We start from the raw sequence: 9,406 nt of genomic DNA on the forward strand, positions 1-9,406 counted from the left end.
GTTGCCTTTAAAATTCGGCAATTACTGATTTGTTCATCATTACTGGTTTTAAGCGAGTGCCCTCAGGAATAGTTCTTCTAACTGGGCTGAGGCTAACACCCAAAATTTACATAGGAATCATCTTTGCTACTCCATAGAAAATTGGACAACCCTAGGCTTTTAAGGCTCAGCATAGCTCCAGGAAGAGAGGCACGGGGGCGGGGGGGAGATGGCGGGCAGGCTAGGGAAGAATAAAACAGGAAAAGTGCTGAGAGCATTTGTAAACTTGCGCCCGTATCTCCTGGGTGCCAGTGTCAGGTGGGTCAATGTGCTGATGAAAGATAATGTATGGATGTAAGTCGCTTATGCCGATAGAGCTCTGGCATATAGCTGTGGGTGCAATTGGCAACTGTGAAATCAGCCATTGGCAAGAAACCATTTTTTTCACCTCCAAAAGACCCTCAGAGGTTTTCCATCAACCTTTCCCTATAAAATAATCCATTGCTGACTTTTTCACGATTGAAAAGACATTGAGAAGATACTCGATCAATTTATTATCCCAGTGATGTATGATCTTAAGGAAAAATATTTCAATCCTTTTAAAAAAAGTTGATTAAATATCTTCATCAGCATATAATTCACATATCATACAATTTGATACTTTCATCACCACAATCAAGTTCAGAACATTTTCTTCTTTCTTGTACTCATTGATGTTAGCTCCTCTTGCCACCCCCACCCCCCACCCCCAATTGACCCCTGACATGCTCCTAATCCACCTACTCTCTCTATAAATTTACCTACCCTGGATTTCATATCCAGAAAACTATACAAACACAAATAAGAAATAGAACCAAAACAAAGACTAAACAAAGCAGGAAAAACTCAATCAACAAGAAATCATAACATATTAAAATTGAAATAATTTTCAAATGATCTAAAGAGGGATCAAATGATAACCAAACTATAAGTGGCATAATCAAGCTAAGAATGCTCTCTATCTGACAGCGAGGCCATTCATGTCCCTGGACTTTGGTCAGAGGGGACTTACTGGAGACTTAATCCAGTGAAGACACTTCAAATGGATGTGGGGCTTTCACTGGTATCCATTCACTGCAAACCACTTATTCAGAATTACGGGCTGATACCATTCCCTCCTTCATATTTATATTTTATTATTTGTAATCCTTTCATCACACCGGCTTCTGTGGTTCTTCCATGGGGTCTTAGATAGCCTTTAAGACCCCAGACACAATTCTGTCTGTTAGCTGGGCATCATCTGGTTCCTTCACCACATTTGCCTCTAAAGTGGTGAAACCTCAGGTTTCTTCACCCCACTTGCATCAGTGCTCTCTTCATGAGGGTGAGTATCTTCATGAGGGTGAGTATCTTCATGAGGGTGAGTATGGAGAAGGGCCATGTAATAAGAACTAAACGTTCTTGGATTAGGGCTATGATTAAGGGTGAGTCCAAAATCTATTCATATATCTATGATTTATAGATGTCTATGGTTCACTTGAGAAGCATCATTATCATCTTATGATAGAGAACATTAGCAGTCATCTCCTTGGGGCACAAAGTAATTCTTCTGATTCAAAACCAAAACTAAACTCACTACCATTGAGTCAATGCCAACTCACAGCAGCCATATAGGACAGGGTCCAACTGCCTGGACGTTTCTGAGACTGTAACTTCTTAGGGTTTTAGAAAGCCCTGTCTTTCTCCTACAACGTGACTAGTGAGTTGAAGTAGTTGACTTTGCAGTTAACAGCCCAAAGGGCGACCACTACACTGCCAGGGCTCCTACGTCTAGTGATCGTATCACTAATTTAACCAGTGATATAGAATTCAAAACACAGCTGAGGAAAGGAACTTATACATGTATAGGGTAGCTTTTTGGACCACAGCCCATGAATTCTTGACTTGTACAGATTAAAAGTTTAAGTGACTAGATACCATTTACATGAGTTATCGCCAACCTTCATTGGCGATAGGGCAAAATTCCCAATAGCATTCATTTATAAATGCAGAACTATAAGCAACCCACTTGAAAAAAATGTATAAAATAAATAAAGTTTCTACCTACAAAAGTGTGACTTAAAATTAACTTGCTCTCTCTATATAGTATATGAATGACCATTAGTGAAATATTAGCAAAATTAGCTCTTGCAGGGGAAAGTTTATCAACCACATCATACAGTCATTTTTCCACACCATTGTTTCTGCATCAACTCTTCCAATATATAACGATCTCAGAATGTTTACATGGTGTAACAGGATACTTATCCTGAGTACAAGATGATAGAAAAAAAGTAAATTCAGTTCCAAAGACCGTGCTTGTTTTTAGGTTATAAGTAATCTTCGTAACACTCTTCCACAAAGGTGGAACCATGAGCATTTAAATCCTATCATTGATCTTATTTCTCAAGACCAGGACTAGGGGAACTAAGGAGGCATCTAGGAGACAAAAGTTAGTAAAGCTGGCACAATCAGGGTCCTACAGGTAGACTAGGGAACAGCCCTCAGGTGTCAGGCTGGTCTCTCCTGGTTGCTGTTAGATGCTCTAGAGGCCATCTCAACTCACAGCCACCGTGAACTATAAGAAGAGCACTACCTTATAAAGTGTGCTAGGCTGTAAACTTAACGGGCTTTTAAAAAATGCTAACAGGGAGGAGCCCTGTTGGTTTAGTGGTTATGAGTAGGGCTGTGATCAGCAAGGTCAGCAGTTCGAAATCACCAGCAGCTCCTCGGGAGAAAGACTCAGCTTTCTATTGTCATAAATAGTTACGGTGTCAGAAACCCACAGGAGGTCACTGTAAGTCAGCAATGACTCAAGGGCAGGGAGGTTTGGGGTATGCTTGTGGTTTGGTTTGGGGTTAATCTTAACAGGAGGGGTACCATGGTTAAGTGCTTGACTGCTAACCACAGGTTGGCACTTCAAGCCCACCCCACAACTCCATTTGGCAATCTGCTTCTGTAAAGACTACTGTCCAGAAGAGCCTACAGGATGCTTCGATGCTAACACGGGGCTTGCTATGAGTTAGAGTCAATTCAGCAGGACCCAGCAACTCAAAGCCCTCTGGGGACAGATCACCTAGCCATCCTCTGGCGGCCCAGTCCCACAGTGCTAGAAGAGCCAAACCACTGAGCTCGCATTCGATCCATTCCTATTTCTGACTCATCACAAGTGTCTGGTCATATTGGCTTCCCCAACTCTGCATTCTGATGAAGGACAATGATCAGCAGATGGCTCTTTTAAAACTTTAATTCTAGACTATAAACTATAGGAAAGATCTCTATTTCATATTGACAAGTCTCCTGGGATTAGTGAAATTTCTATTTTACTGATATAAATTTCTTCTAAATTTGTGATCAGTGAGGTCAGCAGTTCGAAACACCAGCTGCTCCTTAATAATATATTATTATTATTTTATGATTGTATATAATTGTGAAAAATATGTTGACTGTAAATAATTGTGTGACGCTGCTTTCATAATGACATGGAGACTCTATAACTCATGTCAAAACTGAAACTCTGACTACAGACTAAAGAGCCTTTTCACGCATCACCAATTGCCATGGGAACGAATCGCAGTACAGCGGCTCAGAAAGCTCTGTGCATGCTCTCCAGCCTTTGTGAAGGCAGACTTTTCATGCTGACACCAAGTCTTCGGAATGACTTCGGCCCCTGAAGAACCTCAGGCAAATGGCGGTCAGTCTACATTGAACATCTGAAGGGCGACAGAGGTGTGAAAAATGCATTCCTTTATTCTAACAAGATGTTAATGAGGAGAGCATTTGGGAATGGGGGGATAACATCATCTCCAAGGACAGTATTGGATTTTAATAACGCACATCAACCTGCGGGTTGACAATGTCCTGGTACCGCAATGCCACTGGAAGGTTCTAAAAGGAGCCTTTAGCCATTGCTCATGTAGTAAGTCATCATTGCTTTTCAACCAAAGCTCCAGGTCTAGTCAGCGGCACAGACATAAATTATGGCTGCTTCGTGCTGACTATTGATTAGCGAAGGAGCCTGTGAAGGGAGGCGTGCTGAAATTTCGTTCTGAGGCAGTCCAAACAGACTGAACCGGGTCGGAAGGGGCAGTTTCTCCACAGTCAAGAAAGTCGGCTTGCTCGGCGGAGTGGTCCTGACAACCTCCAGCGAAGGCTGTGTCCAGGTCTAGTTGCAGGAGGACTCAGGTATTAAGTCCAGGTCGCCAGGCACCCTTTCTCTTCTGCAGATCCCACCTGGCGCACCATGGCGTTCGCGGCATGCCTTCCTCGGCATGTGCAGAGAACGCGGCTAACATGCCAGCATTTGGCATTCTTTCTGCATCGTCTTCGCTTCGAGCGGTCCCAGGCTCTCAGGAACTGTCCTGGTGACGGCCAGGAGCCCAGGCCGGGGCACGGAGAAAAGAGGCTCCCCCACAGTCAGCTCAGCCCCGCCAGGCTGCAGAAGGCCCACGTCTCCATCTCGGATCCAGCCCGCACCTCAGGCAGAAGCGTCCAGAAATTCCCGCAGTCAGTCCAAGCGCAGGCCTCTGGGGAGACCATGCGGACGCCTCCACTGAGCAGAGCGCTATTGATTAGAGAGGAGCAAACCCTGAGAGCAAATCCAGCAGAAACTTCGCCACTTTTTTTTTTTCTTAAAGACCTTTTCAAACCCTTCTCTATTCCCTGAGAAGAAAGCAGTAAATTAGAGCAGCCAGCCCCGAATTGGGAAGAGTCTGGCAGCCAGGGCAGGGCAGGCTGAGTTCGTGTTGGCTGTCACCCTCCCACCTGCCCAGGAGTCATACATAATGGAGGAGGAGCTAAGTAAGAATTAAATACCTGCAGTCTCTTTTTGCTTCTGTCCTTTGATTACTCCACTCATTTATTTGTGCTTCCCCAAAGAGATAGCCACTTCCCTTAGGCGCCATTGCTTCTGTAAGTGGTTAAGGAATCACAACAACATGAAATACTTCACAGCAGCGTGTTCTCCGTTGCCTCTGCCGTGCCGCATGGACCTTTGCAAAGCGAGGGTTGGCCCACACAGGCTGCTCACCGCCTTTCCCGCCGCCCAACCCCGCAGCCTGCAGCTACCTGCACAGGCTTCAGGTCACCGGATCTCATTTATCAAGGAGATCAAATCCACCGAAGGTCTGCGTGAGTTTAGGGCAGGCTTCTGGAGCCCTGGCTAGGTATTACTGCGCACAACACTGAGGCAGTCTGCGAGGCAGGCCACGTGCCGTTTCGCCTTTGCATGGGAATTGAGTGAACCACTACACAGCAAGAACAGCAAATTGCAGAGAGGCCAGTCAACTGCTCAGATTTGGTTTTGTTTTAAATACTCTTCCTAATAGGTCTGAACGGGAGGGAAGAGAGTATTTATCTGAATTATCTGTGTAATCAGTTTCACTTTTCTTTCCCTAAACAGATAGAATGTGTTACCAGGGCTCTCAAATTCTGAATGTATGTGGACGTTTCTAGTACTTATTTCTTTCCTTGAGACAAAATTTTGAATTATTTTTATAGCACTTACGCCTACCACCAGGACATTTAAGAGATTGGGACTGGACTTGCTGTGATTTGATGTTATCTTTTATTTTCAAGGGTTATTTTTTTCTTTTCTGGCAACTTATTTTTTGTTTACTATTGTAATTATGTGCATAACACAGCATGCAGCATTTTTCCACATGTTCCATTTTGTGACACTGTCGCGCGCCAGGTCTCGCCAGCAAGAAAAGACGCACCACAACAGGATTCTTCCACAAGCATTTAATTTTTCATTATGCGGTAAAAGACCCCGAAACCCCAAACTACTGCTGCTTATATATGCTCTATGGGGACGTGCTGTGCCTTGATTGGTGCATTTGCCAAAACCTCATGCATTGATTGGTGAGTTCGCCAGAACCTTCGTTTGCATACTCCAGGGTGGAGTTATGATTACGTCATCTCAGCATCGCGCATGCGCTAAGTGGTTATTTACCACTTAGCTGGGCCACCGCCCTGACTGCCCGGCGCCATCTAGTAATGGCGGCAAGAGCTGCAGCTACCCACATCACGAGAGCTACGGCTTCCCACATGACACCAATTACAAATTTACATTAGACGTGTTTTGTAACAATTAGCAATAGCCATGACCAAGTTTTCCAACGGTCAGAAACTAGAAGCTTCCCCTTTCTCCTGCTCCTAGTGACCACTGTTAACCTTTGATTTCTGGACATTTTCTATTCTAAATAGTTGATAGATGTGAGATCAACAGATAGAATACCATCTTAATAAGAACTTAAAATATTCATCAGAATTTTTCATGTTGCCTAGGAAAAGATCAAAATTGTGCCAAATATTGAAGCATTCATTTGATAATAAATCTTAGTATATTTAAGGGGATAGGGGGAATTACAGTGGGAAATAAAATCTGTCACACATAGCAGGTAGGATTTCTTTTTGACTCAAAGCTACTCAATATTTTAACTCTCTAGCCTGTATAATTTGTTACACACCCTATTCCATCAGAATAGAGTAAAGCAGGCTTAAAGCAGAAATAAAGCCCCAAATAGAGGACAAGTTACAATGGAATGGCATGAAGCGGCATCTTATTTATGGAACTGCAACTACTGAAACTTAAAGTCAGCCAGACAACAATGAGAGGAGTGGGCAATTCACCCACATGTGTTCTCTTCAAGCCCTACAGTTTATCTACAGCAGACACTGAGCCTATTGCCCGATCCGTAAGAGGGGTGGGGGTGAGGGTTACATGCACTCTACTCCTTTGTGCAATGTACTTATTTGAAGTTGTTGTTGGTGCTAAGTGCCATTTTGTTGGGCCCTACTCATAGCGACCCTATACACAAGAGGATGAAGCACTGCTGGTCCAGCACCATCAACAGAATTATTATTGTGTTTGAACCCATGTTGCAGCCACGGTATCAATCCCTCTTATCAAGGGCCTTCCTCTTTTTTGTTGCTCCTTGTGGTAGATACATGATCGTTTGTCAATTTGAGGATTAAGAGTATAGGGGTGGAGTCTAGTTTGTCATTCGGATCATAGCCAATGAGGCCTCTGTGTGGGCATGGCCTTCTCCTGAGAATTCTGGGAAATCTGGTACTTCCTCCTGGGAAGCGGGAATTCTGTCTCTGCTCACACCCTGGGAGACATAGCAGCTGGCAAGACACATGAACCCATCCTGATGCAGAGACCCCTGCCACCACTGAGATGTTTCCAATGATACTAGATCCAAAGATTTTCTACCCACTGACCTGTGATCTTCTACATTCAGCATCATTGCATGTGTTTCGTGAGTCTGAAGAGGACTTTATAGATTGATATAGGACATATGGGCTAATATCGGACTTATGGACTTGATCTGGACTGGGCTGGCATGTTTTCTCAATGTTCAATTGCTCTTGTATATAAATCTCTTTCTTATACACATATGTGTGTCCATGGATTTGTTTCTCTAGTCTACCCAAACTGACACACTCCTCTACCAAGAATAATGTCCTTCTCCAGACACTGCTCTCTCTTGACAATGTGTTCAACGTACGAGAAACAAGCCTCACCATCCTTGCCTCTAAGGAGTATTCTGGCTGTAGTTCTAAGACAGATTGCTTGTTTCATAAACTATTTAATGATGATGATATATTATTCTGTATATATGTATATGTTCACATCATTCACATACAGAATCATGCACCAAAATCATGTACACTCTTTTGTATGGACAATCTACGGGCTACCAAAAGTACATTTGGCATTACTCAAATGTTACTTTACATAGTGCTTCTATAAATTAATCCCCATGCATTGTAATAATTAGCCTACTTTGGTCATAACTACTATTACTGATAAAACCTCCAGGGATAGCCCTGCAAGATCTGACTAGGCTTTTTAAAGAATCACAGGAAATCAGATGACAGACAAGCGAAAAATGTAAATGTACCAATTTTTAAACAGAAGTTAAGGGATATACCCTAGAAACTAGGTTATATTAAACCAATTTGTTTGTGACTGATTCCCCAAACCAAAACAATTTATTGGACTGTGAGAATGTTTTAGAAATTTTCTTTATTTTTTTAAGGAAAAGCCATAAGAAATGTTTACCTTAATTTCTTGATATTTTAATGGGCAAATGGAGAATACCCTTAATTTATGGGTTGGCATCAAACCAGAGGATGCCTTCCAGTGGAATGCTTTACTACTTTGAATTTTGCCCCATCTTGTCCAACGTTTTTCTTTAAGATCTTAGATGAAAGTATAGGACAAGCATGCGTTGTTTGGAAATGCCAACTAGAAAGGAGAGCAAATGCAAACAATTAGGATTACCAAAACAAAAAAAATAAATAAATCCTTCAGTAAACTCTACTGGAAGAGCAAAACTTGCAAAGCTTGATTTAATAGGGAGAAATAGCAAAATGCTCGTGGAAGTTCAAAGTGTCACGTGCACAGAATGAGGTAGCATAGGCCTTGTGGAAAAGAACCAGATGGCTATGTGGAGTATTGTATTGACTGTAGGGGCCTATCTTAAATCTAATCCATTGTGGTCTATCTCTACACCCATTTCTATGTTTTCAACAACTGAGTTTAATAATTCATTGAAATGGCCACACAGAACTCACAGATAATATTCATGATCAAAGCGTCAAGTAAAGAAGGTAATAGGTTACAATGCAAGTGAGAAAGGTTAAGGATGGTCGTTCAGTCAGGACATGTTACAAAATTATTTTGGGGCTGCTAATAAATGTCCAAAGGGCATGCCACCCACTGGAAGCCTCAACTCAGAGGCACTCTGCTCCAGCTCTGTAGGTCAGTGAACCCAAATTAAGTGCCCAGAGGCACCCCACTCCAGTAAGCCTCAACTTGAAGGTGCTCAACTTGACCTCAGTGGCTCAGCAAGGTCCAGAGGCATGCCACTCCACAAGTCAGCCTCCAGCCCCCAAACCCTCAGGTTTACGTGCACTGTGGCCTGGGAAATCCATGACTCTGTCTTGTGCTCCTGGTTCTGCTGCTGCTGCTCATCTTTCACTCCTCAGGTGTCAAAGCTGTCTCTGAATCAAGGAGGATCTCAGGGCCTATAGGACATGCCCCACTCCTGACTCTTGCTGATAGTGACATCTCCCGTTCCTGCTTCACGGAGTTCATTTTATACCTAGCACAATAGCACACACAATGAAGCTTGTTTTAGAAAGTAGAAAAATTCCCATAAAGGACTAGATCACATATTTTACAGTCATTTGTGGGAAATTTCAGATTTTTAAGTATTCAATGAATATTTTAGCTTTTCTGTGACTTTTGATATCTGTGGTTAAATGAAATTACCTACTTATAGTTCTTTGAGTCATGTCTTTGTAACTCCCTCCTAATTAGTGTGTGAAACATTAAGAGAGGGGATTGGTCAGTTTTGCCACTGAGCACTGGGTATGTAAGAGTGAACCATCTCAG

This window comes from Tenrec ecaudatus, chromosome 2 (assembly GCF_050624435.1).
Source record: "Tenrec ecaudatus isolate mTenEca1 chromosome 2, mTenEca1.hap1, whole genome shotgun sequence".
NCBI classification, from domain to species: Eukaryota; Metazoa; Chordata; class Mammalia; order Afrosoricida; family Tenrecidae; genus Tenrec; species Tenrec ecaudatus.